Source organism: Anabrus simplex, chromosome 1, assembly GCF_040414725.1.
Source record: "Anabrus simplex isolate iqAnaSimp1 chromosome 1, ASM4041472v1, whole genome shotgun sequence".
NCBI lineage: Eukaryota > Metazoa > Arthropoda > Insecta > Orthoptera > Tettigoniidae > Anabrus > Anabrus simplex.
Window position 1 is genome coordinate 1,308,698,492 of NC_090265.1, and position 27,588 is coordinate 1,308,726,079.

The following is a 27,588-nucleotide window of genomic DNA, read 5'->3' on the forward strand; positions in this document are numbered from 1 at the left end:
GCCATACTGGAGCACAGTATTCAGCCACAGAGAAGACAATACTCATACGAGAGGTCTTTAGGGATCCTGCAGAGGCACCCCACGATGTACAACAAAGTTTGTTGAGGATATTGTTGCAACTTTTTAGTTGTTTTGTTCTCAAGGTGTTACCTAAAAGAATGGATACGATCCACGGCTACTCTCAAATACTCAGGAAATTTACTGTTTCTGAGGAATATTCTTCCAAAGGGGGACTTGGGTTACATTATTTGCCATCTCGTCGTCATAATACCTATCTGTGTTGGTGCGACGTAAAGCCAGTTGCAGAAATTATCTGCCATCTTGTTGTTGAGATGGAAACAGGGTACCTCTGTTTCAGTTGAGCTTGGCTGAAGTATCCACTTGAAGAAATAGCTTTCAAGGATGGGCAGATTATCTCCAAGCGCTTTTTCAGTTTCACTGATGCTGCTATGCCTTGTAGCAAGAGCTATATCATCAGCGAAACAAAACTTCTTTGACTGAGTTTCCGGTAGATCTGTTATGTATAGATTAAAGGGGAGAGGTGCCAGTAGTGATCCTTGAGGAAGATCATTGTTACGTTTCACTTGTTTGGTTATTCGAGTTCCCATGATCGCCTGGAAGACTCTGTTTCTGATTTCGATAGCCAAGAAACATCCGAATAACATAAATTTAGAAGAAGGATACAAAATCAGTAATTCTTGGATGCCCATCTTTCATAGTTTAAGACATACAGACCACAACATAAACACACGGGCCGCAACCCCATTACATAACAGCCCCCACTACCTGGCTGTGACATAAACTTTCCAGAAGCCTCGCGAGACAGCCAGGGCTTACGTCAGCCAGATAGGCTAGGATATAAAAGGCCAAGATCAAGGCCACTCTAGTAGTGTAATTTCTGCCTGGGAGACTGATTACCTCGGATCGAGTAGGGGTATTTCAGTCGCCTTGACAAAGAATACTGCAATGTATTCGAAACGTCGGCAAACTGTACGTGATATGCGTACAAGTACAACACGGTTCAACCCGTAAAATAAATTAAATAATTTATACATACTTTTCCATTTTTCACTAAAATGTTTATGGCCGCAAATTATGCTTGACATCACGTTATCCTTAGCTGACTTCTTTGCTAGATTCAATTTCCTTGTAAGTTTCTTCAATTTCTCCTTACTTCCACAGTCATTTCTAACTCTATTCCTTTCCAACCTGCTCATCTTTCTTAGTCTCTTTACTTCTTTATGATAATACAGTATAGTGGATCTTTACCATTACCTTACCACCTTTAAAGGTACAAACCTATTTTCATATTCCTCAGCAATTTCTTTACAACCATCCACAGTCTGTTTACATTTTTATTTACCGTTTTCCACCGTTTTATCAGCATACGGTACTGCTTAATAGTTCTAATTTTAATATCTTCCTCTCTTTCACATTTTAGAATACCACAAAAACAGCTCCGTGATCACTAATACCATCTATTACTTCAGTTTCTCTATAGAGCTAATCTGGTTTTACCAGCACAACATTCAGAATATTCTTCCCTCAAGTTGGTTCTATCACTTTCTGAATCAGATGCCCGTCCCATTCAAATCATTCAAATAAGAATATTAATATATCTATTTTATATGTAGCATCTCTGCAGTATATTGCTATCCATGACCGTGAAGTTCCTGAAACGCTCATTCTCTACTGCGTGTATATAGCACTAGTCGAGTTCGTCCTGTGTACGTTTATCTGGTAGTTTCCCTGTGACAATCAGCGTAATCAGCGTGCACCTAGGATCAGCACTCTGCCCACTTGTTTTTATTTTTTGCCATGGATACTATTACCTCCTGGGGTGGACTTATCTCTATACTTACGACGTTATGGCTGCTATCACTACCAGGGAAGGTATACAAGTTGAGGGTGAAGCGTGGCATGGTCGCCTAAGGTAATTTGGTATTCGGGTGAATATGGAGAAAACCCAATAGTTAGGAATCTGCCCAACCCTACGTTCTATACAAGTTCATGGAATTCTTTACCAAAAGTAGACAGTGTTGGGTACCTTGGATCCCTCCTGCAGAATTATGTTTGCATTGACAGAGAAACAAGAATTAACGGATGCGACGCGGAGAGTTCACAAGAGTTACTGTACATGTAATACGAAAATGTCGATCCATCTGAAGTCCAAGATGTATCGAAAAGTTGTACGACTAGTTGCGATTTACACCACTAAGTGCTCGGCTATATAAAGTAATGAAGAACATTCCCTCCATTTTTAAGTACTGAATGATGTATAATATACGAGTGTAATATTACATTTCAAGATAATTATTTTACTTTCTCAATTTCGTGGATATGCGTATGCTAAGACGAGTCCCTGTCATTTCCCTTCTTGAGCACTAAACAAATGACACCATTAGACGGCGTATTAGCGTAGCACCAACCAGTGAGATGTTACTAGAACGTCGGCTTCGCTGGTACGGTCATACGTATAATAAGAGCAGCGCCCAGCAGCGTCTCATGTACTGCCTACCATCTCGATGTTCAAGGACTAAGACGTCGTGGGAGTCCAAATCTACGACAAGAAGACATAGATATGTGAGTAGTCGAAATGGGAACAAAGGTGGGACAAATCGACCCAAGTGGTGTTCAAAGATCCTTGAAATGGATCCCTCACCTACAATACATCACTAAGACGAAGATCTCTATAATGTAATGCCATTCAACAGCCTAGTATGCTTCAATTTGCTTGACGTCGCAGCGACACATATAGGTCTTATGGCGACGGTGGGAGAGGAATGGCGTAGGAATAGGAAGGAAGCGGCCATTGCTTTAATTAAGGTACAGCCTTTACCTGGTGTGAAAATGGGAAATCACGGAAAATCCATCTTCAGGGCTACCGATAGTAGGTTTCGAACCCACTATCTCCCGGATGCGAGCTCACAGCTGCACTCCCCTAACCACACGGCCAACTCGCCCAGTCTAGTAATACCATTATTTTTCAATTCTGAGCAATGTACAGACAAAACTCTTATTTTATATACCTAGGTATATAGATGAATCATAGATTTACTTGTCTTTAGTAGATATTTTCTTGTTATGTGCGTCATTTTTGAACAAACTACGCGTAAAGTATTCCGATGGTTATTTTAATAGATAATACTAATACGAAGTAATAATACTTACCTGACAATGGTTACTCTAATTATTACAACTACCGTAGTCGGTACCTTTTTTTTTTTTTTTTTTTGTTTTTTTTTTTTTTTTTTTTTTTTTTTTTTTTTTTTTTTTTTTTTTTTTTTTTGCTTCTAAGCAAACTGAGTAAGGTATGTTGAGAAACTTCATTCTTCCCTACGATATGACGCTTTTCACACAGCATATAAGCTACTCCACACCGCCCCCCCTGTCTCCCCACCCCAAAAATGAATTATGTTCTTTTTTGCTGTGAAAGTATCAATCTAAATACAATGACGGATATTCTAGCCTACTAGTATAGTTGGCCCCGTGGTGTAGGGGTAGCGTGCCTGCCTCTTACCTGGAGGTCCTGGGTTCGATTACCGGCCAGGCCAGGGATTTTTACCTGGACCTGAGCGCTGGTTCGAAGTCCACTCAACCTACGTGATTAGAATTGAGGAGCTATCTGACAGTGAGATGGCAGTCCCGGTCTACAAAGCCATGAATAACGGCCGAGAGGATTCGTCGTGTTGACCACACGACACCTCGTAATCTGCAGGCCTGCGGGCTGAGCAGCGGTTGCTTGGTAGCCCTTCAAGGGTTGTGGTGCCATGGAGGGGGGTTGGTGTCTGGTATAGTACTCTACTTCTCTGTTCCTTGTCCGTTATGATGTAATGCTACTTTTTACTTGATTTCGTGAGAAATTAGGAGCCGTAAAATTAAAGTGCTAGATATTACACTTTAACACGTAAACGCATGCACTTACTGCGGCACTTAGCGACCTCGTTAACAAAGTACGCCGGCAAGTCGGTGACATTCATTGACATTATAGCTGTGTGGTGTGTCTTAGGGCATGCATGCCCTTAAAACTATTTTTTCATTTTAAGTTTCGCGCTCTTGATATAGCCAGAAGAAGCTGTCGCAGATTGGTTGTTCCTCTACATGCTATCTATGATGAGGTTTATAAGTCACGCTGTGTTACTATAGGCAAGTGTACTTATAGACTCGGAAGATTGAAAACCTAATTTTCAGAAAAATTAAAGGATCGCCGTATGTCATCAGCTCATGAGCAAAACACAGCGTATACTTTGGCCACCCTGCGGGTTGTCAGCTCGAATACCACAATCCATGGATGCTGAATGAAGCCCGTTTGAAGACATTCCACACTTGCCACTTTTTCGAAAATTTATTGCTGGATTTCAAAACCATCACATCTCGGGATTTATAATTACCATTCATCATCATCATCATCACCATCATGATAAAAATCACCACTAATCTGCGTTAAGGTCTGTTTTTAACTTGCTTTACGTTGCACCGACACAGTTAGGTCTTATGTCGACGATGGAACAGGAAATGGCTATAAGTGGGAAGGAAGCGGCCGTGGCCTTATTTAAGTTACAGCCCCAGCATTTACCTGGTGTGAAGATGGGAAGCCATGGAAAACAATCTTCAGGGCTGCCGACAGTGGGACTCGAACCCGCTATCTCCCGAATACTGGATACTGGCCGCACTTAACATTTATGTCTGGAGCCCAGTGGGTGGACTATCTATCTGTTAGTCTAATATTGTCTTATATGACTTTACATATGTTGGAAAGTTATCGAATCTCGCCCTTGATAAATTATTCCAATCTCTTCCTATAAACGAGTAGGCCTATTTGCTCAATTTGCCATTTTGATTTCCATATTTTCCACATTATGATCCTTGCTACTTTTAAAATGCCCATTCAGGTTTATGTTTTCTACCAATTTCACGTCAACTCACAATTAAGGATATGACACATATCACTTAGTCGAACAACTCGTCACCTTACTCTAATGACTTCCTAACCCAAAGTTTACAGCATTTCCATGACATTTCTTCGTCGAAAATCGCCCAGAGTAAATGGTGCTGCTTTACTCGCTCAAGAAACATCACGTAGCTAACAGATTGCAGCAAACCGCGTTGTTTCAATATCCCGTACTACAATGGGGTATCTACACTTGTTACATGTGACGTAAATAATTCACTCCTTGTATGTTCACTGTAGCCTCACTGTGTTAGTCAAAATGACTATAATTCACAATTAGCAGACAACTCAAACATAATTATTTTCTCACCCAAAGTAGGAATTGAAACAGAAATAAATTTCATAAAAATTATTTTCTTTTATTGTTGTTCGTGGTTGTGCCGTGGCACGACCGCATAGAAATGAAGTACCTGGAGGGACAAATTTGACTCAGGCAGAGCATAAACTGTCTCAGTCGATATTTTATACTCGGTCGCAGCATACAGCTTTGCTTCAGGAAAACTTTTGATTGTTTGCCGGGCGTAAGACTATTTCATTTACCTATGATATACATACCTCGTCAATCAAGAATCTAGTCTGTAGACCAAGAAAGAATCACATCGGGCACAAACCATAAGAAATTAATTTAAAATTACGGAATTTAGAAACAGATCGTCTCTTACTTTCGACTCCGTGAAGTCATATATAGTATTCTAGACTATTTGTCGCAAAATGTAGTTACTCTGTTAACTGATCTCAGTTCATATTTCTGAAGATAGGTGAGTATTTGAATTCTAAGAAATGTTTTTAGGTCTTGATTTTCATGGCTTACGGTGAAAACGTTGACGAACAGTACGTTTTAAAAAAGTTTAAGCACGTAATATATCGCTGTGTCCTTCTTCATTATAGTACTGGTTCATCTTTCCCAAAATAGGGCAAATAATTCATCGACGTCCATGTTACTTAAATTACAAGTAGATTATTGAATCGTCTACAGCAGGATATATTCATTCAACTAATAAAAGGACTACCACGGTTACTGATACACTTCATACCCCTTAGTCACAGAGTCCCTTGCGTCAAGAATAGCTACAAACAGAAGACCAAAATATTTCCCCCAAAATAATTAGGAACTCTACTCGGTATTTCCAAGTTTCCACACTACGCTTTAAATTTATTCACAGCGAAATGTAATTTATGGGGTTGCGACAGGAAAAGTTTTATTATGGAAGTAAATTTTCTCTCCAGTAGAGAGTCCTTTATGTGACGTGACGTATGGTTTGGATCGTTAACATATCGATAATGATCCTCGAACTATCGGTTTTTTATGATCGTCACATAAGGTCTTCGTCCTTAGCGGTAAATAGCCAAATCAATATATAATATAAACTTTATAATGGATATTTGATACTTAGTTATTTGCATTTAACGTGTGTAATCGACGTTTTTATTTCCAATATCTCGTTTATAAATGGCCAACCAATTAGTTAAAATTATCTTGTCTGCAACCCAGGGAACGCTTACATCACAATCTTTCTCTCTACACTCCTTTCTTTCTTTATTTCTTTCTTTCTTTCCTTTTCCTTTTTTGTTTCAGCTGGTGGTGGCTTGATGTGAACTGATTTCAGTGGTTTTACTCTACATCACGTGTGAGTCGTGTAGGTGAAATGTTTTTAACTAAAATAATGGTCAGTGACGGTGAAGGCAAAACTCCACCAAAAGAACATATAGTAATGTTCACATATCTTCCATATTGGGAATATTTATATTCCTGGATTGAGCAAGAATAGCGAAATGCCTATTAATCGAACTGTTCGATCTGCAAAACCGAGTTTAGCAATTCACATGGTGGAAAGAACGACTGTGCACAACACATGAACATTGCAGGTAACAAACTGTTATTATTACCGAGTAAGTCGCTACACGGTTCGGGTCATGTAGCGATCAGCTTGCATTTGGGAGATACTGGGTTCGAAATCCAATGTCCGCAGCCCTGAATATGAATTTTAGTTGTTTCCCATTTTCACACCAGGCATGCTACAGTCGTCCACCCCGCCTGTCAACCGGCGGCCCCGGTTTCGATTCCCGGCCGGGTCAGGGGTTTTTAATTGTAAATGATTAATATCCCTTGCCTGGGGACTGGGTGTTTGTGTCGTCCTTAACGTTCATTTACTCATATTCTACACTTTACCCTTCGCCATTTACATAATACAACGCAGATTCTTCACATATGGTGCAAGTAGCGGCAAAAGATCTTCATAGGTCGTCGCCCCGAACAAATAGCATTAAAAAACAGGCTACAGTCACTTCCTACTAACTCCTAGCCTTTTCCTATCCCATCTTATCCATGAAACCTATCTGTGTCGGTGCGACATATATCGTAAAGCAAATTGCAAGAAAAAAAAAGAAAAAAGGAAGAAAACAACCAGTCAGTGTTATTTAATCTAAAACTAGCTGATGTACCCGTGCTTCGCTACGGGATTCTAAGAAAGACTGACTTTGTGGTTTTCCTAACCTGAAATCAACATAGGTCATTACAAAAACGTAAGTATGAATGTAGCGATTAAAACAAATGCTATCATATAAAATACTCGATCAAATGGAAAACCGCACGTTTTATCACTTTCAACGAACAGTGCTGCGGTTAAATTGCGGTGCCAATCTAATAGTCCAAAGATACAGAGCTGGGATGACCAGGCCGCAGATTGCCATGAACACTCATCTGCCATTATTGCGCTAAATATGCACACTGTTCATTCCAATCAGTGCCTCAGAGTAGGGATTGAATAGCCCGAATGCTATGATGATCCAGTGTGTTACGTACCAGTAGTATCAGAAAATGTATAAACCAGGGGAATGGCATGCTAAAGAAGAAAGTTATCTAACTCCCCAGCTACTTCCCATCAATATTCAGACAGGCTGTTACACTCTGTACGACTGGGCGAGTTGACCGTGTGGTTAGCGGTGCACAGCTGTGAGCTTGCATCCGAGAGATAGTGGATTCGAACCCCATTGTCGGCAGCGCTGAAGATGGTATTCCGTGGTTTCCCACTTTCACACCAGTCAAATGCTGGGCCTGTACCTTAATTAAGGCCTAAGGCACTCCTAGCCCTTTCCTATCCCATCGTCGCCATAAAACCTATCTATGTCGGTGCGACGTAAATCAAATAAAAAATACTCTGTACGCAGCAGTAATCCTATCTACCGGAGATGAGGTGCAACAGAAGACACAAAGCACATCACGACAAACAGTGGTCAATGTAATGTTATTGTTGATCAATGTTATGAGCTTTCTATATTGTAGGCCTTCACATTTAGTTTTCTTTCGACTCTGTGATTTGTAAAATATTTTATACCTTAAACTGTAGTTTCTTATTCTCCGACTTTACATACCGATTTTCATTAAATACTGTTTACCCATTTTCTCGTTACTCGGCGCTGATATGAACTTAGTAACAAAAATCAAAATTTATGAATATCCTTGTGATCATAGTCAGTACGGTAACAATGTATAAGACATAAATAATAGGAAATTTAATACTATATAACCTTACTTATGTAGCATTCATTCATTAGACCTCTAATAAGAAATATTTGAGAATTACATTTTAGGCCTTCCCCTAAACTACCATTTCACTCAGCGTGAATAAAACAATTTACAGCCTAGACTATAGCGACTTATTTCCTGACTTTGCATACCGATTTTCATCAAGATAGGACTACTAATAACAACAATATTTGAGAATTAAATTTTAGGCCTTCCCCTAAACTACCATTTTTCTCAGCGTGATTACAATTATTGATAGCCTAGATTGTAGCAACTTATTCCCCAACTTTGCATACCCATTTTCTTTAAAATACGACCACTAAAAACATAAATAGTTGAGAATTCAATTTTAGACCTTCCCCTAAACTACCATTTCACTCAGCGTGAGAAAAATGATTTATAGACTAGATTGTAGAGGCTCATCCCCTGACTTCACATACCGATTTTCATTAGATCACTAATAACATAAATAGTAGAGAATTCAATTTTAGGCCTTCCCCTAAACTACCATTTCACTCAGCGTGAGAAAAATGATTTACAGCCTAGATTGTAGAGGCTCATCCCCCGACTTCACATACCGATTTTCATTAAATTCTCTTCAACCGTTTTCTCGTGATGCGTGTACATACAGATAGACAGACAGACAGACAGACAGACAGACAGACAGACAGACAGACAGACAGACAGACAGACAGACAGACAGACAGACAGACAGACAGACAGAAATTACGGAAAAGTAAAAAGTGCATTTTCTTGTTACTATGGACATGACCGATAAAGAAATACCATTATTTTCAAATTCTGAGCAATGTACAGACAAAACTCTTATTTTATATATATATAGATGTAACATCCCGTTCTTCAGCGCATAAATTGTTCGAATTGGGTATTATGGCCATTTTTCTAGTTAATTCCTTCTAACTTTGTTTACATCAAAAAAGGAAAGCAAATACATTAGTAATTCATCTAGGACGACGACTTTATTCAGTTCTCCCAACTGTAGCACAGGCCTAAAATAATGACGATGCGGAAACTATTGTAGAAGAACTTTCTACCACACAGAATAACACAATCTCAACTACAAGAGCACGGGCAGTACCATCAACCATTTAAGAAAAATGCTCAGCGGATCTGGTGTGTTAAAAAATATGTTGTGGGAGTACAAAGTCCAAAATAACTGTGTTGTTATTGTTGTTGTTGTTGTTTGAATCACCAGTCCATAGACTGGTTTGATGTAGCACTACATGCAACCTTATTGTGTGCTAAACTTTCCATTTCTACGTAAATATCGCATACCACATCTGCAATAATCTGCTTGTCATATTCATACCTTGGTCTAACCCTACCGTGCTTACCACCTACACTTCCTTCTAAAACCAACTGAATAAGTCCTGGGTGTCTTAAGATGTGTCCTATCATTCTCTTCTTCTCGTCAAATTTAGCCAAATCGATCTCCTTTCACCAATTAGATTTTGTGATTCTATCTAACCAACCCACCTTCAGCATTCTTCTGTAATACCACATTTCAAAAGCTTCAATGTTATTTATTTCTGAGCTAGTTATCATCCATGTTTCACTTCCATAAAATACCACGCTCCAATTGAAAGCCTTCAGAAACATCTTCCTAATTTCTATATCAATATTTGAAGTGAGAATATTTCTTTCCTTAAGAAAGCTCTTCCTTGCTTGTGCTAATCTGCATTTTATGTCTTCCTTACTTCTGCCATCGTTAGTTATTTTACTACCCAAGTAGCAATATTCATCCACTTCCTTTAAGACTTCATTTCCTAATCTAATATTTCCTGCATCACCTACATTCGTTCGACTGCACTCCATTACTTTTGTTTTGGACTTATTTAATTCGATCTTGTGCTCCATACCCAATACTTCGTCCATACCATTCAGTAACTTCTCGAGATCTTCTGCAGTCTCAGATAAAATAACAATATCGTCGGTAAATCTCAAGGTCTTGATATCCTCTCCTAGGATTGTGATTCCCATTCCAAAGTCCACTGTGATTGTTTTACTGCCTCTTCTATGTAAACGTTGAAAAAGAAGGGGGACAAATTGCAGCCTTGCCTCACTCCTTTCTGGATTGCTGCTTTTTTTTTTTTAAGCCCTCGATTCTTATCACTGCAGACTGACTTTTATACGTATTGTAGATAATTCTTCGTTCTCGGTATCTGATCCTAATCACTTTCAGAATCTCAAATAGTCTGGCCCAGTTAAATTTATCGAATGCCTTTTCTAGATCTACGAACGCCATGTACGTGGGCTTGTCAGGAATGCTTCACGTGTTCCTACATACCTTATGAAGCTAAATTGATCTTCTCTAAACTCAACTTCAACTTGTCTTTCCATTCTTCCGTAAATAGTACGTGATAACATTTTTCAGGCCTGAGATACTTAACAAATAGTGTGGTAGTTTTCACAGTTATCAGCACCGGATTTCTTGGGAATAGGTATAAAACATTCTGCTGAATATCGGATGGCACTTGCCCTGTCTCATTCATCTTACACAGTAGATGGAATAACATTGCCATGCTGGTTTTTCCTAATGTAGTCAGTAATTCAGAGGGTATTTCATCAGTTTCGGGTGCTTTCTTTCTATATAGGTCCCACACAGCTCTCTAAAGCTCTGGCCTCAAAATTGGGTCTTTCATTTCATCAGCAGGAATAGCTTCTTCTTGTTCCAGAACCAAATCATCTATGTCTTTACCTTGATATAACTGCTGGATAGGTTCCAGCCATACTTCTGTCTTTTATTCTTTCCCTAGCAGTGGCTTTCCATCCGAGTTCTTAATATTCATACATTTAGATTTCCTTTCTACAAAGGTTTCCTTGATTTTCCTGTATGCAGCATCTCCCTTTCCTAGGACAATACAGCCTTCAACATCCTTGCACTTCTCCTTCAGTCATTCCTCCTTAGCTATCTTGCACTTTCTATCTACTTCATTCTTTAATCGCTTGGATTCTTTTCTGTCCTCTACAATTTTTGCATTCTTGTATTTTCGTCGTTCATCAATCAGGTCTAGTATTTCCTGAGTAATCAACTCATTCTTAGTTGGTATTTCCTTCCTTCATAATATTTCTTCAGCAGCCTTACTGACCTAATTTTTCATGACTATCCATACTGTAACGGATCAAACACCAGAACAAACTAAATTCTGACAAGAAAAACTGTCGTTATGACCTTGTTCCACAATGGCGATCGTAATTAACATGCCCATGGTTTAGGATATAGATAATTAACAGCAATTGCAAGTTAGGCGCCAAGTTTCCAAATTAAATGGAATTTGAAACCGAATTTAGATCTAAAAGATACTAAACTTAATTTAATGAGACTATCCCGGTCGTGAGGTATAAGGATGCTAACCATTATATACCATGTGAAAAAAACATAGGGAACCTACTAAAAAGTAAAATATTTAACGAGTTACGAAGAAATAAAGGTTTTATTCCATAAAAGGATGAAATTACGTAACAACGAGTTATTCCCAAAATTGAAAATTACTGGCTGTGATTACCAATTAAACACCTCACTCGCGGGCTTGCAATAACAGGGCTAACTAATGATCACCAGAGGTTGATCTTCTCGTCGTCTGCTTCCATAGTTCATAGTTTTCGTCTTTCCTCCAACAGTATCATCCTCGGCATCTGCTTCATGGAATAGATTCCACCCTGAATCTATCACTCCCTATTGCGCTAAGTACCAAAAACATAGTACCAGCGTTGCAATATGAAATTCCACATCGGAATTAATTGGATAGAAAGGACTGAAAACATCCAGTCCTATATTATATGAACTTGGCTTTCTAAATAATCTCTGAGTCTCACAGAGCCGGTAAGCACATCATAAGCGATGCACTCAGATAGCAGAGTGACTCTCTAAAAGCCGGGGACAACCTGAGAATTGAGACTCAAGAAAGCTGGATGCATAATAATTCCTCACCACGCAGTGTAGTTTTATATAAATCATCTTCACATTTCCACTTCCTCCCTCGATCTCACATGACGAGCCGTTCCAATGAGAGCTTATGTACGTCGCCACTCTGTCTATATATAGATGTAGTGTCTGTCCTTGACAGAAAAGGCCCTCCTGATAGGAGCACGTGATGTGAGGTGATTTAGCGTCCCAAAAACAAAATTATATCTTTCCCTAGTACTGTTGCGTACGTTTCCAAGAACCGTCCAAAATCAACCTGCTGATCCTGAGCAATTGTGGGATACAAAGTAGCCTGTTAGCGCAAGACCTACTGTCTTGATATTACAACGGAATATTCTAGTATACTTAAAAATTATTTCTCGTCCTTACGTAACAATTACATAAATGATGGTGATGGACGTTAATAGTGAATAATTACATAATTTACAGGATATATATCTATTTATATAAAATAACTTGTCCTGACTGACTGACGGACTGACTGACTGACTGACTGACTGACTGACTGAATGATTCTTCATCGCCGAGCCAAAACTATAGGACATAAAGAAATGAAATTTTGGGGATACATTCATATAATATGTAGGTGCTCGCTAAGAGAGGGTTTTTGGATATTCCGCCACTAAAGGGGTGAAAAAGAGGGTGAATTTTTAAAATGAGAATATATATATATCTCAAAAACTCAAAAGTTTAGAGACGGAAAAATTGGTATTTGGTTTCTCCGTCAAAAATAAACACGTATTTCTTTGTTTTCGTAAAATCCCATTAAGCGGGGTGAAAAAAGGTGGGAAACTGGTAGAACACCTTTTATGAGAAGATTTATATCTCAAAAAGCGAAGTTGTTTCAGACATAAAAATTGAAATTTGGAATCTCCTTTGAAAAGAAACACGTATTTTAGCGTGTTTGGATAATCTGAAGAATAGGGCATGAACATGAGTGGAAAACGGGGTGAATTTAAAAAAAAGACTATATCTGAAAATTATCTCAGACACGTAACATTTTGCAGATTTTGAAACTGGTATTTGGAATTTCCTGAGAAATATAAATATCTTTTTCTGAGAATCCAGTTAAGGGGAACTGAAAAAGACGGTGAAATTTTAAAATTAGCGTATCTACAATATATCGTAAAATCTTAACATGTTGCAGACTTGGAATCTCCTTTAAAAATAAGGAAACACGCTTTCTTTCATTTTCGGGGAAAACCCTTAACGGGGGGGGGGATGTGAAATTATTGGTGGGGGGGGGGGTGCAAACAGAGATGAATTCCTTTTACGAGGATACATATATTTGAAAAACTGAAGATGTTACAGTCGTGATGATTGGTATTTGGAAGCTGTTTTAAGAAACGGGTACTGTTGTTTGTGGAAAATTCACTTGAATGGGGAGTGTGAAAGGAAGTAAAAAAATTGAATTTTTTTTTCAGGAGAAACTTATATCTCAAAACTGAAGATTACAGACGTGGGAATTTTTATTAGGAATCTCCTTCAGAAATAAAGAAGCGCGCATATTTAGGGTGGGGCGAAATCAACTTAACGGGCGGGGGTGGAGTGAAAAAGGAGTTGAATTCTTTTCATGTGGATACTTCCATCTCAAAAACTGAAGATTTGACAGACATAAAAATTTGTATTTGGAATTTTCTTTCAAAGTAAAGAAACACGTAATTTTTTGTCTTTGGAAAATCCACTTAAGGGCGGTGAATTAATTGAAAAATTTGCTGAATTCTTTGTATGAGGATACTTACATCTCAAAAACTAAAGATGTTACCGACCTTAAAAATTAGTATTTGGAATCTTCTTTCAAAATAAAGAAACACACATTTTGAGGCGGGTGAGAAATCAACTTGGGGCGGGGGCGGTGAAAATGATGTTTAATTCCTTTTCATGAGGATACATATATCTCAAAACTGATAATAATTGGCATTTGGAAGTTCCTGTATAAATATAGAAACAAGTTTTTTTGGTTTTCGGAAAATTAACTTAAGGAAGGAGGGTGAAAGGAAGTGAAAAATTTAATTCTTTGTGAAGATACTTATATCTCAAAAACTTAAAGTTACACACGTGAAAATTTGTATTTATAATCACCTTAAAAAACGAATAAACACGCATTTTTGAGTTTGAATTTTTTTCAGGAGAAACTTATATCTCAAAACTGAAGATTACAGACGTGGGAATTTTCATAGGAATCTCCTTCAGAAATAAAGAAGCGCGCACATTTTGGGTGGAGCGAAATCAACTTAACGGGCGGGGGTGGAGTGAAAAAGGAGTTGGATTCTTTTTTGTGATGATACTTATATCTCAAAAACTGAACATGTTAGGCTTGAACATTTGTATTTGGAATCTTCCTTCAAAGTAACGAAACACTTAAATGAATTGAAAAATTAGTTGAGTTCTTTGTGTGTGGATACTTATGTCTCAAAAACATAATATCGTCGGCTTACTTCTAAAACCTCGTATGTCCCGATGCACTTCCTACGCATTATTTTCCTTAAGGCTGGCCACGCCTCCCGGCCACATATGGATATGCAGTCCATCAGAACAATTTTCATTGTGATCAATTTCCTATGCGGATGTGTAAAGAAAAATGGACCTTACCATACTGTATAGTAGGGATGCTGTTTTCATCACGTATTTACGCACTCCTACAGTATAATGCATTTAAGGTTCATTTTCCTTTACACATTAGCAAAGGAAAGTGAACACAAGGAAAATTGTTCTGATGGGCTGCATATCAATATGTGGCTGGGAGGCGTGACCTGTCTTAAGGACAATAATGGGTAGAGAAAGCATTGTGAGATACGAGGTTTTAGAAGTAAGCCGTCGATATGTTAAAGACGTGAAAATTGGTATTTGGAATCTCTTTTAAAAATGAAGATACACGTACTTGTGGGGAGGGGGAATCAACTTAACAGGTAGGAAGTGGGGTGAAAATGGAGTTGAATTACTTTTATGAGTATACTTATATATCAAAAACTGAAGATGTTATAGACGTGAAAATTAGTATTTGGAATCTCCTTTAAAAATGAAGAAACACCATTTGCTTTTTCGGAAAATCGACGTAAGGGGTGTGGGGTTGAAAATAAGTAAGCCAGGAGTTTAAATATGTTTATGTTTTTATGAGGATACTTTATCCTAAAAACTGAAGCTGTTACAGACGTAAAAGTTGGTATTTTGAATTTCCTTTCAAAATAAAAACACGTTCTTTTTTTTTCGGAAATTACACTTAACGCGGAGAGGAGTGGAAAGAAGTGAAGAAGGAGAAGTTGAATTATTCGTATGAGTATACATTTATCTCAAAAACTGAAGGCGCTATAGGTGTTACTTCCTTTCACACTCCCCATTCAAGTGAATTTTCCACAAACAACAGTATCCCTTTCTTAAAAGAGCTTCCAAATACCAATCATCACGACTGTAACATCATCAGTTTTTCAAATATATGTATCCTCGTAAAAGGAATTCATCTCCGTTTGCATCCCCCCCCCCCACCACCACCAAGTTGATTCCCCCGCCAAATGAGTGCTTCTTTATTTTTAAAGGAGATTACAAATACCAGTTTTCACGTTTGTAACTACTTTAGATATTTTGGTGCATATAAACATTTTCATACAAATAATTCAACTAATATTTCAATTATTTCACATCCCCCCCCCCCGTTAAGGGTTTTCCCCGAAAACGAAAGAAAGCGTGTTTCCTTATTTTTAAAGGAGTTTGCAAATACCAACTGTTGTAAACAAGGTTGGGTTTACAAAAAACACCACTTCTTTATTTGCTTCACATGTAAAATTACAATATTTACACTAACAAAACTGAAAGTTATCTCGAAGCAAATTGAACTATGAATTTGGAGAAAGAGTCTGTCTTTGTACACTATATACACGTTGGAGTATTCACGTTCACTACTATTTCGGAAAGATAGTCCTTGTGACATGAAAAGTTCTTGATAGTCGAAAACTATCAGAAGCACTGACGTAAATATCTCAGAGAGTCCTTCCTTGTTGAAGTGTCTGAGTTCATTAACGTAAGTTCAATGACTAAAGAGTTCCTACTTAGCGAAACTAAGTTGATAATGGGAGCTTGCATTAGCTAGGGAATGATAGTGGCATATAATGGTAAGACTGGGCATGGACAGCGGAATAGGCAAGAGGAGCGGTGACCCGAGGTGAGACCTCTTACTGCCAGAAATTCAGTCCACCTGGCCGAAGCACATTTTCAAGAGGAGTAGCCTCCGTGCTCGACGTAGGGTGTATTCTGGAGCTGGACACCGGGGTCAGTGGGCGTCTGGACAGGCTAGGAGCTCCTTTTTATAGCACACACGACGTTTCAGGCACGCGCACTGAGGGCTGCGCGTCGAGGCTCGAAGAATAACACACTGGCACGCGTGTAGCTGGCTGGCGGATCGAGAAGGGAGCGACGGACATACAACACCAACGTTCAAGTCTGCAACATGTTAAGATTTCGCGATATGTTGTAGGTACGCTAATTTTAAAATTTCACCGTCTTTTTCCGTTCCCCTTAACTGGATTCTCCGAAAAAGATATTTATATTTCTTTATTTTTACAGTAAATTCCAAATACCAGTTTTAAAATCTGCAAAATGTTACGTATCTGAGATAATTTGCAGATATGGTCTTTTTTTTTAAATTCACCCCGTTTTCCACTCATGTTCATCCCCTATTCTCCGGATTATCCCAAAACGCTAAAATACGTGTTTCTTTTCAAAGGAGATTCCAAATTTCAATTTCTATGTCTGAATCATCTTCAGTTTTTGAGATATAAGTCTCCTCATAAAAGGTGTTCTACCAGTTTCCCCCCTTTTTTCACCCCCCTTAATGGGATTTTACGAAAACAAAGAAATACGTGTTTATTTTTAACGGAGAATCCAAATACCAATTTTTACGTCTCTAAACTTTTAAGTTTTTGAAATCGAAAAAAAACATATGAAGAGTTAGAAGATTTAATACAATATGTACAATCTAAATGGGATGGGAGACTGGAATGCAGTGGTACGCCAAGGAAGAGACGGTGATACAGTAGGGGAATACGGATTGGGACAAAGGAATGAAAGAGGTAGAAGGTTGCTTGAATTCTGCACTGCTCATAATATAGTCCTTTCTAATACTTGGTGCAAGCACTATAAATGACGACTGTGTACGCGGATGAGTCCTGGAGACACTGGAAGGTATCAAATAGACTTCATTGTGATTTAGGCAGAGATTTAGAAACCATGCGTTGGATTGCAAAACTTTCGCATGGGCAGAAACGGACTCTGACCACAAGTTGTTGGTCATGAAATGCCATTTGAAGTTGAAGAAAGGAAGTAATGCAAGGAGATGGGAACACAATAGAGGAAGTATTGTAAAATCGTGGTCGCCACGACATTTACATAACTTAATTGTCAACCAGCAAGATACCCGTGCTTCGCTACGGTATTATACTGAAATTTCTAATTGAAGGCTTACCGTTTTATACATAATTCTCCGAAATTTGCGATCTGACTCGTTTTCTGTGAGATTACGGCAAAGTTCCTCCCATTTTTCAATCTTTCTTTCCAGCAATCAATTTCGTACTTCCCGGGATAGGTCCAGGTATTCCACCCAGTCAGTTGGGTCCATAAATCTTTGCCATCATTTACTATAAGCATTTTTAACATGGATCAAATCCTTGAGGAGATCCGGCGTGGTGTCGTCTTGGGTGCCTTGGCGGTACTGAACACACGGCCGGACTGTATTCGTAGTCATTACCGGCCAGGATCCGTTTCCAACGCGCTCCGCACATTTTGACGACGGTCCAGAACATTATCTATCTACATAAAATAACTTGTCCTGACTGACTGACTGACTGACTGACTGACTGACTGACTGATTCATCATCGCCGAGCCAAAACTATTGGACATAAAGAAATGAAATTTTGGGGATACATTCATATAACATGTCGGTGCTCGCTAAGAGAAAATTTTTTGATATTCCGTCACTAAGGGGTGAAAAGGAGGGTGAATTTTTAAAATTATTATTTATCGTATGATGTGCACAGATAGATTATATAAATAAGTATACAATATATACACAATATATACAAGCAGAAGCCTATAGTTCCAAATCAAGTCCATTGATCCATTTCAAGTCCATTGATCCATTTCAAGGCCTCCTCAGTTGCGTTATGAATGTCCTCCAAAGGACCTTGAAAAGCTCTCCGTGGACACTCGGCAATTATGTGGTGGATGGTCTGTGAGGTAGCTCTACAATCACACCCAGAAGACTTCTGCCAGCCCCATTTATAAAGCGTATAGCCGCATCTTCCTTGATTGACTCTTATCCTGTTTAGAGTCCTCCATTGACGTCTGGGTAGATGGAATCCAGGAGGTTGAACATGAGGTAGAGTCACAAGATGTTGATTGGGAACAGAAGACTGCTGCCATTGGTGTAACCAGGCGTTCGTGATGGAGAACCCAGATTCTTCCAGTGTAAGTGCAGTGCGCCAGCGTGGAGATCTAGACTTAAGTCGAGGAGGGGCAGGTTGAGTAATATCCTGGTGAACGGGGAGGTTGGAGTCCTGGCTGGTCTTCTTCCACAGTTTTAGAAGAGCTTCAGACCTTCTTAATCAAGGCGGAGGAATATTACTGAGTATAGGCAGCCAGGCCACGTTTGTAGACAACAATAATGCTTTAAACTGTGCTTGTCGTTGTTGCTCACATGCTGCCCTATTTTTTATTCATTATTAAATCAACTCCTGCATTTCCCGTGTTTGACTTTTTGTTGATAATTCTGTGGTCGCCTGACCAAAAATCCTGTTCTTCCTACCAACGTAACTCCCTTTTCACATTCTCTAGCCTAAAACAAAGATTCAAACTTCTAACATTCCACGCTCCGACTCGCAGAATGTCAGTATCCATCTTCCTGATGATCGCCCCATCACGTGAAGTCTCCACCCGGAGATCCGGAACGGGGACTATATTTTATTTCCAGAATATTTTACCCGGGAAGAAGCCATCATCAGTACATCTTTCATACATAGAGAGCTGCATGTGCTAGGGTGTGAGTTACGACTGAAGTTTCCCGTTGCTTTCAACCGTGTAGCAGTATAAACAGAGCTAAGTCATGTTGACTATTATTACAAGGCCATATCAGTCAATCAAGCTGCTACTCTCCTTTCGATGAACAATTCATTAGTGTGGTTTCTCAACAGATACCCATGGTATGGTTGCACCTGCGGCTCGGCCAACTGTTTCATTAGGATGTGCAAGCCCCCGCACTGTGACGAGGTCACGTGGTTCGCAGGAGATGGAAATAACTGTAAATACCGTATTATCCCCAGACATGTTAACTTTTCCTTTGGAAGCGTTAAATGAACACAAAAAGTGTATCATGTTCATTGGTTTACAGATGCCTCCAATCACCTCAGCAGAAAACTGTTTCCACTTACGGTACAAAATGTTTACCCCGTTAGTGGACCCCAAAAATATATTTTTTAAATTAATGAGCATGTGAAGAAACTGCAACTGATTTTCATGGGTTTTGATTTAACACAGCAAAGTAAAATAATTTGAGTTTCAGTTTCAGTCATATATCATCACATTGTGGTGCCAATGTAAATTACGGCCAGCATAATTCAGTCATAAACCTCTTAATATTAAAAATGCAAAAAAGCCTTTAAAGACAGTGGTTCTTACCATGTGCTTCACACTGCCAAGAAACGAGCACGTCATATTTTAGATTATGTAGATATTGAATTGTTAGTGTTAAAAACTTATTTTCATTTTTCCTATTCTTCAAAACGAAGGGATACGTTAAGATCATTTTTTTAATTTGATGATATTGAATGGGCTCAAATCCTTCGCCATGTAATTACTAGTTGGTATTTTTTTTACACCTGTCGTAGAAAGCTTTTAACAAATAGGAACATAATATTTTAAAATTATGGATGATTCAGATTGTCGAAAAGTTTTGAATAAGTATTTCCGCAATGAAAATGCAGAAGATGAAACCAATTGTATTAGATTATTTCCATTCAAATAATAAAATATTTGAAGATTTCTGGTGTTGGTATCCTGTAAATGTTCTCATTAGCAACGTTGGACAAAGAATGAAAGGCAGACGCTTCGGTCGTACTACTTACACACCGGGCGAGTTGGCCGTGCGCTTAGGGTCACGCAGCTGTGAGCTTGCATTCGAAAGATGGTGGGTTTGAACCCCACTGTTGGCAGCCCTAATATGGTTTTCCGTGGTCTCCCATTTTCACACCAGGCAAATGCTGGGGCTGTACCTTACTTATACTCGGGTGTAGTATTTCGTCAGTACATTGGCTTTCAAATTACAATACAACAAGTGGTTTTGTATTACACATATCAGGAATCTTCTTCGCAATACACCGTACGGGAGATTTTGCTGATTGCATTTAATTTTTATTTTAACATTAAATATGCAATAACGCTTGATGATAGGAATCGATTAGAAAAACGAAGAAAGATCCAATTGAAGAAAGTATAGACTTTTAAAAAGCTAATAATGAAACATGAAAAATAAATATTGACACAGGCAAAAGACTGCCAAAACGATTTGGTATTGCCAAAAGTGACATTTTTACAGTTTCCAATGTAGTTCCCGGAGGAAGGTTTTCGAAGACAAATGTTTACATTTCAGGTTTTTCCTGAGTCTGGTCAGGTCGTGAGACCTGGTACACTTTGGTATGTCCATGACTGGCTTACAACCGTATAGAGGTGCTCAAATGTACTGCTGGCCTTCATTTCTGGTATGGCATCTAAAATGAAAAGAGTGAGTCAACAGAAGGAAAAATAAGCAGATCAATGTCCGCGGGAACTAGATTTCAATGTAGACATTGGAGTTAATCGGCCATTGTAAGCTGTATAAACATTATATTTTTTACGTTGTGTTTAAGCGAAACCGGATACTTCTCCTCATAGTCACCACCATTATTCAGGCACTTTTCTTAACGGGTCATCAGTTAATTTATACTATCACAATAGACCGATGTCGCCTGTTATGAATCCACTGAAAGCAAAGTAAGTGACGAAATTGTGTACCGTCTGTCCGCTATGAACTTTGGTTCAACGACACACTCCAAATCATCTGTTCGTTTATTGCGAAGTGTTAGAAGTTTTAAACCTGGCATCCGTTTAAAAATATATCAGTCGTCAGGAGTATTTTTTTAAAATAAAATGCTATTTATTCGGGGCGTCGAACTAAGATCTTCTGCCCCTACTTTTCAGCGTATGTTATGAACCTGCGTGTATTTGGAAATTGCGGAAGTGTGAATTGTTGAATGTGAGGAAAGGAACATTAAGGACGACACAAACACCCAGTCCCCAGGCCAGGGATATTAATAATGTACAATTAAAAACCCCTGACCCGGCCGGGAATTGAACCCGGGGCCGCCGGGTGACAGGCGGACGTGTTGCCCCCTACACCGCGGGGCCGGGCCGTCAGGAGATTAACATGAACTTTAATATTTCAATTGCTAAATATCCTATTTCCCTATAAATTGATCCTGTGATTTCGCCATTACGTTATCAGAGCAGGAGACACATTCTAACAGGATAAACTTAGTATTAAAAAAATATTAATTCCTGGAACTACCTCCCCTGTCCTGGGTAATAATATTAATTCACTTCACATTTCTGAACCTCTCTTTTGAAGTAAAGGGATAAGTGATATTGTGCTATATTATCCCATACTGTCTATATCTCCCTTTCTCTCTCGCACACTTTGCATCTTAGCTTCGTGAAGCCAAGTATCAAAGGACGCGTGGAAAACAGAATTATTCTAGCAGAAAAGTTTAAAAGCACATCAAGATGAATTCATATCTTGGCGAAGATTAGACTTCAGAGGGCGTGACACCAGATCGGATTTTATTGCACTGCGCAAGCATAAGAAGAGACGTATCCGGATTTAAAAGCGACTCTGAGAGAGAAACAGACTTGTTCAAAGAGAGAAGAGCAGAGGCAAGACTTGGAGACGTTAAACATACGGCAGAATCGCGAAACAGAAAAGAGAAAATTGAAATATTGCCAGTTTTCTAAACTTGTTTTATGTTATCAAATAAAAAAACCAAGAAGTTGTTCCTAGGGAAATAGAACATAAAATACGGCCAAGACTTCGCGGGACCGAACTGCAGTTTCTTGTAGAAAGCAGCCAAATGCACAGCATGCGATGAATATAATTTCACACCAGTCGTCAGAATATGCTTGTGCAGGGTCTCTCAGTTTAATATCTCTTAAGCGCAAATGCGAATTAAAAGGGAAATAACTTTAAATTTTCACGTACAGTACATTAAAAGTATAATTTAACATTTGTTTCATTATTTTTAAAGTTTCCTTTAATTTCGTCAACATGTGTGCTTTATTTTATGGCTAGTGTCAGCAGGAATACACGATTAGAAGTAGAAGTATTGAGTTTATCAACCGTATTAAATTCTGAAGGTAATATACGATCCATATATTTATAAGTTTCATTTTATGTATGTATCCACAACATCTGTGGTATGTATAAATTACATCTCCTCCTAAACCACTGTGGGGGGGGGGGGGAGCTGCCTGGCCGAGGCGATAAAGGCGTGCTCAGTTCGCCCGGGAGGACGTGGTTTCGAATCCCCGTCAGGAAGTCGTGAAATTTAACAAACGAGATTTCCACTTCCGGAGGTGCATATGGCTCTGAGGCTCACTCAGCCTACATAAAAAATGAGTACCAGGTTAATTCCTCGGGGCAAAGGCGGCCGGGCGTAGAGCCAACCACTCTACCCCATCACGTGCCGCGGTTAACAATGGTGGAAGCCTTTACCTTCCACTCCTCCAAGGGCCTTCATGGCCTGAACGGAGGTGTCTTTGTCTTTGTTTGTCCTAAACCACTGGAGCTATTTGAACAAAACTTGCTACACTTATGACTTACTATATAGAGACTTACTGCTTGGTGATAAGTTACCCCTAGCTACCTTGGGAGTGGGGATTGGAGGGGCTGAGGTATAAAAATAATCGAAAATAGAGCCGACTATAGTTTTCGTGGTCGCTGAGATGAACAGTGACACTCCGTACGTACTTTAAGTCCAAGTTCACCTCCTTGACATAGCGGAAGGTGAGAAAGGGTGAACAAAATATAAACAATGACCAAGATAACGGACGTATGTGTGTGTTCCAGCGCAGCTCCCAACCAAAATTGATACATGTGTGACTTACTGTCCGAAAAAAATAATGTGGTAGTAAGAGATCCGAAGCACCCCTAGGATACGGGGTAAAATGTAATAATAGTCGAGAACTACCTATATTTGTGCCGAATTCATTATTGTCTGAGTTTCTGAGATGAACTCTGACACTATGGCAGCCATTTAGTCGAACTACAACCCTCATGGGCATGGGGGTAAGAAGGGGTGAAATAAGTCCAAACTGGACTATGGATGTAAAATTATCGAAATTATGGATGTATGTCTCTATGTTCCAACACAGCTCTCAACCAAATTTGGTACACATAACAAATATATCATCTCTATAAAGGTATTGTTGGGGGTATCAAACAATTAGCAAACCTTTGAAATGTAAAGTTAGTCGAAAACGACCTATATTAGCATCGAATCCACAGTTTCCGGGGTCGCTAAGATGAATTGTTCTACTCCGGATGCCATTTAAGTAATATTAAGCCCCAGTCGGGAAAGAGGTTAGAAGGGGTGAAAAGGAACGTCCAAATATGACCGAGATTATGGATGCATGTGTGTAGTCTAGCATAGTTCTCAACCAAACCTGGTACACACAAGTATTAATATCAAAAAATACTATACTTAAATACTAGGGACGGGGTTGCAAGGGGTGAAATATCATCATCGTCATCATCATCATCATCATCATCTATTTACCCTCCAGGTTCGGTTTTTCCCTCGGACTTAGCGAGGGTTCCCACCTCTACCGCCTCAAGGGCAGTGTCCTGGAGCTTCAGACTCTTGGTCGGGGGATACAACTGGGGAGTATGACCAGTACCTCGCCCAGGCGGCCTCACCTGCTATGCTGAACAGGGGCCTTGTGGAGGGATGGGAAGATTGGAAGGGATAGGCAAGGAAGAGGGAAGGAAGCGGCCGTGGTCTTAAGTTAGGAACCATCCCGGCATTCGCCTGGAGGAGAAGTGGGAAACCACGGAAAACCACTTCCAGGATGGCTGAGGTGCGAATCGAACCCACCTCTACTCAGTTGACCTCCCGAGGCTGAGTGGACCCCGTTCCAGCCCTCGTACCACTTTTCAAATTTCGTGGCAGAGCCGGGAATCGAACCCGGGCCTCCGGGGGTGGCAGCTAATCACGCTAACCACTACACCACAGAGGCGGACAGGGGTGAAATATAAAAAAAGAAAATTAAATTTCCGATATTAGTGTAAAAAGTATAGTTGTCTGGGTCACTGAGATTAATGGTGACACTCCATAAGTCGTTTAAGCTCAAGGTCAGCCCCCAAAGGCTTGAGCGGGTGGTTGGAAGGGGAAAAAAGAAAATGTCTAAAATGGCTGAGGTTATCGATGTATGTGTGTATGATCCAGCATAGCTCTCAACGAAAATTGGTACCGATATGAGTTACCATCTGAAAAATCAAGTAATTTGAGGATAGGACACCCCTAATCCCCCCCAAACATGAGGAGTGAAATATTAAAATAATAAAAAATGACCAATATTAGTGTCGAGTACATAATGTTCGAGATCACTGAGATGAACTGTGGTACTCTGTATGCCGTTTAAGTCTAAGTACAGCCCCAGTAGGAATGGGATGAGAGCGGATGAGAAAGAATGTCAAAAGTGAGCGTTATTATGGATGTACGCATAGCTCTCAACGAAACATGGTACATATAAGGCTATCTATAAAACTTACACTGCGAGTGTCGAAAATGGTGTCCATGTAATAGTTTTCGGAGTTGCTATGATGAATAATGACACCCCGGATATCGTTTAAATCCACGATCAGTCCCCTACAATATGAGGCTATGGTGAAACGGGTGAAAAAGACCGAGATTGTGGATATGTGTGTGTATGTTCCACCATAGGGCCTATCTCACAACAAAACTTGGTACACATGTCTCTCTGGAAAAATAATGTTATTTTTTTACGTCCCACTAACTACTTTTACGGTTTTTCGGTGACGTCGAGGTGCCAGAATTTAGTCCCGCAGGAGTTCTTTTACGTGCCAGTAAATATACCGACACGAGGCTGACGTGTTTGAGCACCGGTCTGAACCAGGATCGAGCCTGCCAACTTAGGGTTAGAAGGCCAGCGCCTCAACCGTCTGAGCCACTCAGCCCGGCTCTCTGGAAAAAGTACCATGAAAGTAAGACAATCCTAGCTCCCCTATGGGATTGGGTGAAATATAAGAATATTCGTAAACGACCGACATTAGTTCCGAATAGATAGTTTTCGGGTCGCTGAGGTGAACTGTGGTACACTGAATGCCATTTAAGTCAAAGCTCAGTCCCAATCGGAGTGGGGGTTACAAGGGATGAGAAAGAATGTACAGAAAGACCAAGATTACAGATATAAGTGTGTAAAGAAAAATGAACCTTACTGTACCTTACAGTAGGAATATGTATTTTATGAAGTATTTAGCACTCCTACAGTAAAATGCATATCAGGTTAATTTTTATTCACACTCCCGCACAGGAAAATTAACACATCGAATATTGTTCTGAATGATTTCGTATCTGTGTGTCACTGGGAGGCGTGACCAGTCTTGAGGACAATAATGGACAGAAAGAGGATTGTGTGATACGACGTATTGCTCGCACAGCAACGATATGACTTACTGTCTGAAAAAAAATACTGTGAGGTTAAAAGACACCCAGTAGACCTACGGTGGGGGATGGAAAGTGTGTGAAATATAAAACTTATAGAAAACCCCAATACGAAATTATAATCCATAGTTTTAGGAGTCGCTGAAATGAATAGTTCTCTTTGGGTGCCGTTTAAGCCAACGTTGAGCCCTAGAATGGGGGTTTAGAACGGCTGAAAATGTAATGTCAAAATTGAAGAAATTATGTACGTATTTTACGCGTGTATGTTCCACTATACCTCTCAACCGAATTTGGTACACATATGACATTATTTGCAGAAAAAGATATATTTACAAGACATCCGTATCATCCAAAGGGTGGGGATGGAGAGAGGGTGACCTGTAAAGGTAACGGAAGTCAAACAGCAGTGTCGAATTCATAGTGTTCTAGGTTACTGAGTTGTGTAGTGGCATTCTGGATCCCGTTTGAGTTCAAGTTCAGTCATCATTGGCATAGGGCTTGAGAATAGATGAAGAATAATGTATAAAACAATCGGGATTATGGATTTATGTTTGTTCCAACATAGCACTCAACTCAACTTAGTACATACAATTGTTTTCCGTGGTTTCCCATTTTCACACCAGGCAAATGCTGGGGCTGTACCTTAATTAATGCCACGGCCGCTTCCTTCCCATTCCTAGCCCTTTCCCGGCCCATCGTCGCCATAAGACCTATCTGTGTCGGTGCGACGTAAAGCAACTAGCAAAAAAAAAAAAAAGAAAAAAGTACGTACGTGTCTTACTCTGAAAAAAAATACCTAGAGCAGCCCTGGGGGAGGGGTTCACATGTAAAAATAATCGAAATCGACCCATTTAACCCCGAATCCATGTTTTCGGGGTCGCTGAGATGAATTATGACACTCTGGATGGTGTAGAAGTCTACGTTAAGCCTCTATGGGCACGGGGATTGAGAATGCTGAAAAATAGTATACCCAAAATGACTGATGTATGTAATAAAAATGTTGTTGTTTTTACGTCCCACTAACTACTTTTGACGGTGTTCGAAGACGCTGAGGTCCAGAATTTTGTCCTACAGGAATTATTTACCGTACCAGTATCTACCAACACGAGGCTGACGCATTTTAGCACCTTCAAATACCACCAGGACTATGTAAGGATCGAACCTACCAAGTTGGGGTCAAAAAGCCGGCGCGTCAACCGTCTGAATCACTCAGCCCGGCCACTGATATACTGTAAGCGCTGAATTTTCTGTCCCTGTGTTGTTAAGTGACAGCCTGAGTGACAGTTGAAATCATGTGCGTCATATCTATAGCCCAAAGCGTAAATATTCTAGTCATAACTTAATCCCATTATTTATTGGGAAGAGTCAGCTACTTCCGAGACAATCTCGGCTGCCACAACTTAAAAT

At 39.6% G+C, this 27,588-nt stretch overlaps 1 protein-coding gene across 1 annotated transcript in view; it reads left to right on the plus strand.

Moving 5' to 3' along the window:
- LOC136858792 (lachesin) overlaps positions 1-27,588 on the plus strand; it is a 1,234,732-nt gene that overhangs the window by 247,720 nt on the left and 959,424 nt on the right. The gene's annotated exons all lie outside the window — the stretch shown is intronic.